Here is a 12,180-nt window from a genome sequence, read left to right as displayed (position 1 = left end):
GCAAAAGTTCTTCGATCATTCTTAACACATTTATTTCGTAGTAACTCTTTATTTAGTTTTCCAACTGCCACTACTTTCTACAAATCAGAAAATGCTTTTTTTTTTTTTTTTTTTTTTTTTTTTTACGCGGTGTCTTTATTAGAATGAAGATACAAATCCGGCGGATAAGAAACAACAGAAATAGAAGGAATTTTTGATGTCTTCATAACAGGAAGAAACCGACGTGGCAGTAGGGAAGATAAGGTCAACTGAGGAGCTGGTTTCAAGGCAACTAGAATATATAAAAATTCTAGTTGAGGGGGACCATGGCCTACCCAGTTCCCCCTCCCATAGTCTCTGATTGTGGGTATATTGCATTCTGCACTGTAGCGTGAGTTTTGCAGCTGCGTCACATGCTTGTTCGCACGGTTTTCAGTTTACTACAAGACAAAATTCCCAACCCCTGGATATGAAACTGAACATATGAGGCAGCATGGTTGAGTTAACTTTCTTTTTTTGTCTTCAAACTGAAACAAAACTTCCACTTGATTTCATTTTCCAATATTGAAATGAGTATTAAACAAAATATAATTAATAAATGGATATGCAAACAAATAACAGCGATATAAAATTAAAACGATGAAAAAATAAAGACATGCATTTTAGGGAATATATATATATATATCCCTTTGAATGTTTTTCTTTGCGAGTCTTCCCATTTCAAAAATGGAAACTATAGCATTTTTTTTCTGATTTCATGTTCCAGTGAGAAAGAGAGAAGGGTTTGAGCGGTGGATAACTTCGCAAATTTGACATGAGAGATTACATGTCTTTTTACTTTTCTGACTTGAGGGCTTACATGTCTTGTTACATTTTTTTTGTTAGTCGAGGCATGGTCCTTTCCTAATCAAATGCTGGGTCACATAACTCACCTTGCAGGAAAGGCGTTGCTCGAGGTGAAGGGGCACAAGTGAGTGACTTGGAAGAGAGAGTTCAAAAAAAGTTTTGAAGTTGAGTTGCAGAACAAAATCTCCTTCGGCTGACGTCCTAGACTCGTGCGTATGTGGGTAGTATGCATCCAAAAAGAGACGACTATGGAACATGAAGCAAGAGAGCAAAAGTTCTTCGATCATTCTTAACACATTTATTTCGTAGTAACTCTTTATTTAGTTTTCCAACTGCCACTACTTTCTACAAATCAGAAAATGCTTTTTTTTTTTTTTTTTTACGCGGTGTCTTTATTAGAATGAAGATACAAATCCGGCAGATAAGAAACAACAGAAATAGAAGGAATTTTTGATGTCTTCATAACAGGAAGAAACCGACGTGGCAGTAGGGAAGATAAGGCCAACTGAGGAGCTGGTTTCAAGGCAACTAGAATATATAAAAATTCTAGTTGAGGGGGACCATGGCCTACCCGGTTCCCCCTCCCATAGTCTCTGATTGTGGGTATATTGCATTCTGCACTGTAGCGTGAGTTTTGCAGCTGCGTCACATGCTTGTTCGCACGGTTTTCAGTTTACTACAAGACAACATCCCCAACCCCTGAATATGAAACTGCACGTATGACGCAGCATGGTTGAGTTAACTTTCTGTTTTTGTCTTCAAACTGAAACAAAACTTCCACTTGATTTCATTTTGCAATATTGAAATGAGTATTAAACAAAATATAATTAATAAATGGATATGCAAACAAATAACAGCGATATAAAATTAAACCGATGACAAAATAAAGACATGCATTTTAGGGAATATATATATATATATCCCTTTGAATGTTTTTCTTTGCGAGTCTTCCCATTCCAAAAATGGAAACTATAGCATTTTTTTTCTGATTTCATGTTCCAGTGAGAAAGAGAGAAGGGTTTGAGCGGTGGATAACCTCGCAAATTTGACATGAGAGATTACATGTCTTTTTACTTTTCTGACTTGAGGGCTTACATGTCTTGTTACATTTTTTTTGTTAGTCGAGGCATGGTCCTTACCTAATCAAATGCTGGGTCACATAACTCACCTTGCAGGAAAGGCGTTGCTCGAGGTGAAGGGGCACAAGTGAGTGACTTGGAAGAGAGAGTTCAGAAAAAGTTTTGAAGTTGAGTTGCAGAACAAAATCTCCTTCGGCTGACGTCCTAGACTCGTGCGTATGTGGGTAGTATGCATCCAAAAAGAGACGACTATGGAACATGAGGCAAGAGAGCAAAAGTTCTTCGATCATTCTTAACACATTTATTTCGTAGTAACTCTTTATTTAGTTTTCCAACTGCCACTACTTTCTACAAATCAGAAAATGCTTTTTTTTTTTTTTTTTTTTTACGCGGTGTCTTTATTAGAATGAAGATACAAATCCGGCGGATAAGAAACAACAGAAATAGAAGGAATTTTTGATGTCTTCATAACAGGAAGAAACCGACGTGGCAGTAGGGAAGATAAGGTCAACTGAGGAGCTGGTTTCAAGGCAACTAGAATATATAAAAATTCTAGTTGAGGGGGACCATGGCCTACCCAGTTCCCCCTCCCATAGTCTCTGATTGTGGGTATATTGCATTCTGCACTGTAGCGTGAGTTTTGCAGCTGCGTCACATGCTTGTTCGCACGGTTTTCAGTTTACTACAAGACAAAATTCCCAACCCCTGGATATGAAACTGAACATATGAGGCAGCATGGTTGAGTTAACTTTCTTTTTTTGTCTTCAAACTGAAACAAAACTTCCACTTGATTTCATTTTCCAATATTGAAATGAGTATTAAACAAAATATAATTAATAAATGGATATGCAAACAAATAACAGCGATATAAAATTAAAACGATGAAAAAATAAAGACATGCATTTTAGGGAATATATATATATATATCCCTTTGAATGTTTTTCTTTGCGAGTCTTCCCATTTCAAAAATGGAAACTATAGCATTTTTTTTCTGATTTCATGTTCCAGTGAGAAAGAGAGAAGGGTTTGAGCGGTGGATAACTTCGCAAATTTGACATGAGAGATTACATGTCTTTTTACTTTTCTGACTTGAGGGCTTACATGTCTTGTTACATTTTTTTTGTTAGTCGAGGCATGGTCCTTTCCTAATCAAATGCTGGGTCACATAACTCACCTTGCAGGAAAGGCGTTGCTCGAGGTGAAGGGGCACAAGTGAGTGACTTGGAAGAGAGAGTTCAAAAAAAGTTTTGAAGTTGAGTTGCAGAACAAAATCTCCTTCGGCTGACGTCCTAGACTCGTGCGTATGTGGGTAGTATGCATCCAAAAAGAGACGACTATGGAACATGAAGCAAGAGAGCAAAAGTTCTTCGATCATTCTTAACACATTTATTTCGTAGTAACTCTTTATTTAGTTTTCCAACTGCCACTACTTTCTACAAATCAGAAAATGCTTTTTTTTTTTTTTTTTTACGCGGTGTCTTTATTAGAATGAAGATACAAATCCGGCAGATAAGAAACAACAGAAATAGAAGGAATTTTTGATGTCTTCATAACAGGAAGAAACCGACGTGGCAGTAGGGAAGATAAGGCCAACTGAGGAGCTGGTTTCAAGGCAACTAGAATATATAAAAATTCTAGTTGAGGGGGACCATGGCCTACCCGGTTCCCCCTCCCATAGTCTCTGATTGTGGGTATATTGCATTCTGCACTGTAGCGTGAGTTTTGCAGCTGCGTCACATGCTTGTTCGCACGGTTTTCAGTTTACTACAAGACAACATCCCCAACCCCTGAATATGAAACTGCACGTATGACGCAGCATGGTTGAGTTAACTTTCTGTTTTTGTCTTCAAACTGAAACAAAACTTCCACTTGATTTCATTTTGCAATATTGAAATGAGTATTAAACAAAATATAATTAATAAATGGATATGCAAACAAATAACAGCGATATAAAATTAAACCGATGACAAAATAAAGACATGCATTTTAGGGAATATATATATATATATCCCTTTGAATGTTTTTCTTTGCGAGTCTTCCCATTCCAAAAATGGAAACTATAGCATTTTTTTTCTGATTTCATGTTCCAGTGAGAAAGAGAGAAGGGTTTGAGCGGTGGATAACCTCGCAAATTTGACATGAGAGATTACATGTCTTTTTACTTTTCTGACTTGAGGGCTTACATGTCTTGTTACATTTTTTTTGTTAGTCGAGGCATGGTCCTTACCTAATCAAATGCTGGGTCACATAACTCACCTTGCAGGAAAGGCGTTGCTCGAGGTGAAGGGGCACAAGTGAGTGACTTGGAAGAGAGAGTTCAGAAAAAGTTTTGAAGTTGAGTTGCAGAACAAAATCTCCTTCGGCTGACGTCCTAGACTCGTGCGTATGTGGGTAGTATGCATCCAAAAAGAGACGACTATGCAACATGAGGCAAGAGAGAAAAAGTTCTTCGATCATTCTTAACACATTTATTTCGTAGTAACTCTTTATTTAGTTTTCCAACTGCCACTACTTTCTACAAATCAGAAAATGCTTTTTTTTTTTTTTTTTTTTTACGCGGTGTCTTTATTAGAATGAAGATACAAATCCGGCAAATAAGAAACAACAAAAATAGAAGGAATTTTTGATGTCTTCATAACAGGAAGAAACCGACGTGGCAGTAGGGAAGATAAGGCCAACTGAGGAGCTGGTTTCAAGGCAACTAGAATATATAACAATTCTAGTTGAGGGGGACCATGGCCTACCCGGTTCCCCCTCCCATAGTCTCTGATTGTGGGTATATTGCATTCTGCACTGTAGCGTGAGTTTTGCAGATGCGTCACATGCTTGTTCGCACGGTTTTCAGTTTACTACAAGACAAAATTCCCAACCCATGGATATGAAACTGAACATATGAGGCAGCATGGTTGAGTTAACTTTCTGTTTTTGTCTTCAAACTGAAACAAAACTTCCACTTGATTTCATTTTGCAATATTGAAATGAGTATTAAACAAAATATAATTAATAAATGGATATGCAAACAAATAACAGCGATATAAAATTAAACCGATGAAAAAATAAAGACATGCATTTTAGGGAATATATATATATATATATATATATCCCTTTGAATGTTTTTCTTTGCGAGTCTTCCCATTCCAAAAATGGAAACTATAGCATTTTTTTCTGATTTCATGTTCCAGTGAGAAAGAGAGAAGGGTTTGAGCGGTGGATAACCTCGCAAATTTGACATGAGAGATTACATGTCTTTTTACTTTTCTAACTTGAGGGCTTACATGTCTTGTTACATTTTTTTTGTTAGTCGAGGCATGGTCCTTTCCTAATCAAATGCTGGGTCACATAACTCACCTTGCAGGAAAGGCGTTGCTCGAGGTGAAGGGGCACAAGTGAGTGACTTGGAAGAGAGAGTTCAGAAAAAATTTTGAAGTTGAGTTGCAGAACAAAATCTCTTTCGGCTGACGTCCTAGACTCCTGCGTATGTGGGTAGTATGCATCCAAAAAGAGACGACTATGGAACATGAGGCAAGAGAGCAAAAGTTCTTCGATCATTCTTAACACATTTATTTCGTAGTAACTCTTTTATTTAGTTTTCCAACTGCCACTACTTTCTACAAATCAGAAAATGCTTTTTTTTTTTTTTTTTTTTTTACGCGGTGTCTTTATTAGAATGAAGATACAAATCCGGCAGATAAGAAACAACAGAAATAGAAGGAATTTTTGATGTCTTCATAACAGGAAGAAACCGACGTGGCAGTAGGGAAGATAAGGCCAACTGAGGAGCTGGTTTCAAGGCAACTAGAATATATAAAAATTCTAGTTGAGGGGGATCATGGCCTACCCGGTTCCCCCTCCCATAGTCTCTGATTGTGGGTATATTGCATTCTGCACTGTAGCGTGAGTTTTGCAGCTGCGTCACATGCTTGTTCGCACGGTTTTCAGTTTATTACAAGACAAAATTCCCAACCCCTGGATATGAAACTGAACATATGAGGCAGCATGGTTGAGTTAACTTTCTGTTTTTGTCTTCAAACTGAAACAAAATTTCCACTTGATTTCATTTTCCAATATTGAAATGAGTATTAAACAAAATATAATTAATAAATGGATATGCAAACAATAACAGCGATATAAAATTAAACCGATGAAAAAATAAAGACATGCATTTTAGGGAATATATATATATATATATATCCCTTTGAATGTTTTTCTTTGCGAGTCTTCCCATTCCAAAAATGGAAACTATAGCATTTTTTTTCTGATTTCATGTTCCAGTGAGAAAGAGTGAAGGGTTTCAGCGGTGGATAACCTCGCAAATTTGACATGAGAGATTACATGTCTTTTTACTTTTCTGACTTGAGGGCTTACATGTCTTGTTACATTTTTTTTGTTAGTCGAGGCATGGTCCTTTCCTAATCAAATGCTGGGTCACATAACTCACCTTGCAGGAAAGGCGTTGCTCGAGGTGAAGGGGCACAAGTGAGTGACTTGGAAGAGAGAGTTCAGAAAAAGTTTTGAAGTTGAGTTGCAGAACAAAATCTCCTTCGGCTGACGTCCTAGACTCGTGCGTATGTGGGTAGTATGCATCCAAAAACAGACGACTATGGAACATGAGGCAAGAGAGCAAAAGTTCTTCGATCATTCTTAACACATTTATTTCGTAGTAACTCTTTATTTAGTTTTCCAACTGCCACTACTTTCTACAAATCAGAAAATGCTTTTTTTTTTTTTTTTTTTTTTACGCGGTGTCTTTATTAGAATGAAGATACAAATCCGGCGGATAAGAAACAACAGAAATAGAAGGAATTTTTGATGTCTTCATAACAGGAAGAAACCGACGTGGCAGTAGGGAAGATAAGGCCAACTGAGGAGCTGGTTTCAAGGCAACTAGAATATATAACAATTCTAGTTGAGGGGGACCATGGCCTACCCGGTTCCCCCTCCCATAGTCTCTGATTGTGGGTATATTGCATTCTGCACTGTAGCGTGAGTTTTGCAGATGCGTCACATGCTTGTTCGCACGGTTTTCAGTTTACTACAAGACAAAATTCCCAACCCATGGATATGAAACTGAACATATGAGGCAGCATGGTTGAGTTAACTTTCTGTTTTTGTCTTCAAACTGAAACAAAACTTCCACTTGATTTCATTTTGCAATATTGAAATGAGTATTAAACAAAATATAATTAATAAATGGATATGCAAACAAATAACAGCGATATAAAATTAAACCGATGAAAAAATAAAGACATGCATTTTAGGGAATATATATATATATATATATATATATCCCTTTGAATGTTTTTCTTTGCGAGTCTTCCCATTCCAAAAATGGAAACTATAGCATTTTTTTCTGATTTCATGTTCCAGTGAGAAAGAGAGAAGGGTTTGAGCGGTGGATAACCTCGCAAATTTGACATGAGAGATTACATGTCTTTTTACTTTTCTAACTTGAGGGCTTACATGTCTTGTTACATTTTTTTTGTTAGTCGAGGCATGGTCCTTTCCTAATCAAATGCTGGGTCACATAACTCACCTTGCAGGAAAGGCGTTGCTCGAGGTGAAGGGGCACAAGTGAGTGACTTGGAAGAGAGAGTTCAGAAAAAATTTTGAAGTTGAGTTGCAGAACAAAATCTCTTTCGGCTGACGTCCTAGACTCCTGCGTATGTGGGTAGTATGCATCCAAAAAGAGACGACTATGGAACATGAGGCAAGAGAGCAAAAGTTCTTCGATCATTCTTAACACATTTATTTCGTAGTAACTCTTTTATTTAGTTTTCCAACTGCCACTACTTTCTACAAATCAGAAAATGCTTTTTTTTTTTTTTTTTTTTTACGCGGTGTCTTTATTAGAATGAAGATACAAATCCGGCAGATAAGAAACAACAGAAATAGAAGGAATTTTTGATGTCTTCATAACAGGAAGAAACCGACGTGGCAGTAGGGAAGATAAGGCCAACTGAGGAGCTGGTTTCAAGGCAACTAGAATATATAAAAATTCTAGTTGAGGGGGATCATGGCCTACCCGGTTCCCCCTCCCATAGTCTCTGATTGTGGGTATATTGCATTCTGCACTGTAGCGTGAGTTTTGCAGCTGCGTCACATGCTTGTTCGCACGGTTTTCAGTTTATTACAAGACAAAATTCCCAACCCCTGGATATGAAACTGAACATATGAGGCAGCATGGTTGAGTTAACTTTCTGTTTTTGTCTTCAAACTGAAACAAAATTTCCACTTGATTTCATTTTCCAATATTGAAATGAGTATTAAACAAAATATAATTAATAAATGGATATGCAAACAATAACAGCGATATAAAATTAAACCGATGAAAAAATAAAGACATGCATTTTAGGGAATATATATATATATATATATCCCTTTGAATGTTTTTCTTTGCGAGTCTTCCCATTCCAAAAATGGAAACTATAGCATTTTTTTTCTGATTTCATGTTCCAGTGAGAAAGAGTGAAGGGTTTCAGCGGTGGATAACCTCGCAAATTTGACATGAGAGATTACATGTCTTTTTACTTTTCTGACTTGAGGGCTTACATGTCTTGTTACATTTTTTTTGTTAGTCGAGGCATGGTCCTTTCCTAATCAAATGCTGGGTCACATAACTCACCTTGCAGGAAAGGCGTTGCTCGAGGTGAAGGGGCACAAGTGAGTGACTTGGAAGAGAGAGTTCAGAAAAAGTTTTGAAGTTGAGTTGCAGAACAAAATCTCCTTCGGCTGACGTCCTAGACTCGTGCGTATGTGGGTAGTATGCATCCAAAAACAGACGACTATGGAACATGAGGCAAGAGAGCAAAAGTTCTTCGATCATTCTTAACACATTTATTTCGTAGTAACTCTTTATTTAGTTTTCCAACTGCCACTACTTTCTACAAATCAGAAAATGCTTTTTTTTTTTTTTTTTTTTTTACGCGGTGTCTTTATTAGAATGAAGATACAAATCCGGCGGATAAGAAACAACAGAAATAGAAGGAATTTTTGATGTCTTCATAACAGGAAGAAACCGACGTGGCAGTAGGGAAGATAAGGCCAACTGAGGAGCTGGTTTCAAGGCAACTAGAATATATAACAATTCTAGTTGAGGGGGACCATGGCCTACCCGGTTCCCCCTCCCATAGTCTCTGATTGTGGGTATATTGCATTCTGCACTGTAGCGTGAGTTTTGCAGATGCGTCACATGCTTGTTCGCACGGTTTTCAGTTTACTACAAGACAAAATTCCCAACCCATGGATATGAAACTGAACATATGAGGCAGCATGGTTGAGTTAACTTTCTGTTTTTGTCTTCAAACTGAAACAAAACTTCCACTTGATTTCATTTTGCAATATTGAAATGAGTATTAAACAAAATATAATTAATAAATGGATATGCAAACAAATAACAGCGATATAAAATTAAACCGATGAAAAAATAAAGACATGCATTTTAGGGAATATATATATATATATATATATATATCCCTTTGAATGTTTTTCTTTGCGAGTCTTCCCATTCCAAAAATGGAAACTATAGCATTTTTTTCTGATTTCATGTTCCAGTGAGAAAGAGAGAAGGGTTTGAGCGGTGGATAACCTCGCAAATTTGACATGAGAGATTACATGTCTTTTTACTTTTCTAACTTGAGGGCTTACATGTCTTGTTACATTTTTTTTGTTAGTCGAGGCATGGTCCTTTCCTAATCAAATGCTGGGTCACATAACTCACCTTGCAGGAAAGGCGTTGCTCGAGGTGAAGGGGCACAAGTGAGTGACTTGGAAGAGAGAGTTCAGAAAAAATTTTGAAGTTGAGTTGCAGAACAAAATCTCTTTCGGCTGACGTCCTAGACTCCTGCGTATGTGGGTAGTATGCATCCAAAAAGAGACGACTATGGAACATGAGGCAAGAGAGCAAAAGTTCTTCGATCATTCTTAACACATTTATTTCGTAGTAACTCTTTTATTTAGTTTTCCAACTGCCACTACTTTCTACAAATCAGAAAATGCTTTTTTTTTTTTTTTTTTTTTTACGCGGTGTCTTTATTAGAATGAAGATACAAATCCGGCAGATAAGAAACAACAGAAATAGAAGGAATTTTTGATGTCTTCATAACAGGAAGAAACCGACGTGGCAGTAGGGAAGATAAGGCCAACTGAGGAGCTGGTTTCAAGGCAACTAGAATATATAAAAATTCTAGTTGAGGGGGATCATGGCCTACCCGGTTCCCCCTCCCATAGTCTCTGATTGTGGGTATATTGCATTCTGCACTGTAGCGTGAGTTTTGCAGCTGCGTCACATGCTTGTTCGCACGGTTTTCAGTTTATTACAAGACAAAATTCCCAACCCCTGGATATGAAACTGAACATATGAGGCAGCATGGTTGAGTTAACTTTCTGTTTTTGTCTTCAAACTGAAACAAAATTTCCACTTGATTTCATTTTCCAATATTGAAATGAGTATTAAACAAAATATAATTAATAAATGGATATGCAAACAATAACAGCGATATAAAATTAAACCGATGAAAAAATAAAGACATGCATTTTAGGGAATATATATATATATATATATCCCTTTGAATGTTTTTCTTTGCGAGTCTTCCCATTCCAAAAATGGAAACTATAGCATTTTTTTTCTGATTTCATGTTCCAGTGAGAAAGAGTGAAGGGTTTCAGCGGTGGATAACCTCGCAAATTTGACATGAGAGATTACATGTCTTTTTACTTTTCTGACTTGAGGGCTTACATGTCTTGTTACATTTTTTTTGTTAGTCGAGGCATGGTCCTTTCCTAATCAAATGCTGGGTCACATAACTCACCTTGCAGGAAAGGCGTTGCTCGAGGTGAAGGGGCACAAGTGAGTGACTTGGAAGAGAGAGTTCAGAAAAAGTTTTGAAGTTGAGTTGCAGAACAAAATCTCCTTCGGCTGACGTCCTAGACTCGTGCGTATGTGGGTAGTATGCATCCAAAAACAGACGACTATGGAACATGAGGCAAGAGAGCAAAAGTTCTTCGATCATTCTTAACACATTTATTTCGTAGTAACTCTTTATTTAGTTTTCCAACTGCCACTACTTTCTACAAATCAGAAAATGCTTTTTTTTTTTTTTTTTTTTTTTACGCGGTGTCTTTATTAGAATGAAGATACAAATCCGGCGGATAAGAAACAACAGAAATAGAAGGAATTTTTGATGTCTTCATAACAGGAAGAAACCGACGTGGCAGTAGGGAAGATAAGGCCAACTGAGGAGCTGGTTTCAAGGCAACTAGAATATATAAAAATTCTAGTTGAGGGGGACCATGGCCTACCCGGTTCCCCCTCCCATAGTCTCTGATTGTGGGTATATTGCATTCTGCACTGTAGCGTGAGTTTTGCAGCTGCGTCACATGCTTGTTCGCACGGTTTTCAGTTTACTACAAGACAAAATTCCCAACCCCTGGATATGAAACTAAACATATGAGGCAGCATGGTTGAGTTAACTTTCTGTTTTTGTCTTCAAACTGAAACAAAACTTCCACTTGATTTCATTTTCCAATATTGAAATGAGTATTAAACAAAATATAATTAATAAATGGATATGCAAACAAATAACAGGGATTTAAAATTAAAACGATGAAAAAATAAAGACATGCATTTTAGGGAATATATATATATATATATCCCTTTGAATGTTTTTCTTTGCGAGTCTTCCCATTTCAAAAATGGAAACTATAGCATTTTTTTTTCTGATTTCATGTTCCTGTGAGAAAGAGAGAAGGGTTTGAGCGGTGGATAACCTCGCAAATTTGACATGAGAGATTACATGTCTTTTTACTTTTCTAACTTGAGGGCTTACATGTCTTGTTACATTTTTTTTGTTAGTCGAGGCATGGTCCTTTCCTAATCAAATGCTGGGTCACATAACTCACCTTGCAGGAAAGGCGTTGCTCGAGGAGAAGGGGCACAAGTGAGTGACTTGGAAGAGAGAGTTCAGAAAAAATTTTGAAGTTGAGTTGCAGAACAAAATCTCCTTCGGCTGACGTCCTAGACTCGTGCGTATGTGGGTAGTATGCATCCAAAAAGAGACGACTATGGAACATGAGGCAAGAGAGCAAAAGTTCTTCGATCATTCTTAACACATTTATTTCGTAGTAACTATTTTATTTAGTTTTCCAACTGCCACTACTTTCTACAAATCAGAAAATGCTTTTTTTTTTTTTTTTTTTACGCGGTGTCTTTATTAGAATGAAGATACAAATCCGGCAGATAAGAAACAACAGAAATAGAAGGAATTTTTGATGTCTTCAT

The sequence above is a fragment of the Corylus avellana genome, chromosome 9 (assembly GCF_965113065.1).
Source record: "Corylus avellana chromosome 9, dhCorAvel1.hap1.2, whole genome shotgun sequence".
Classification (NCBI taxonomy): Eukaryota; Viridiplantae; Streptophyta; class Magnoliopsida; order Fagales; family Betulaceae; genus Corylus; species Corylus avellana.
Note: the sequence above shows the minus strand (reverse complement) of the source record.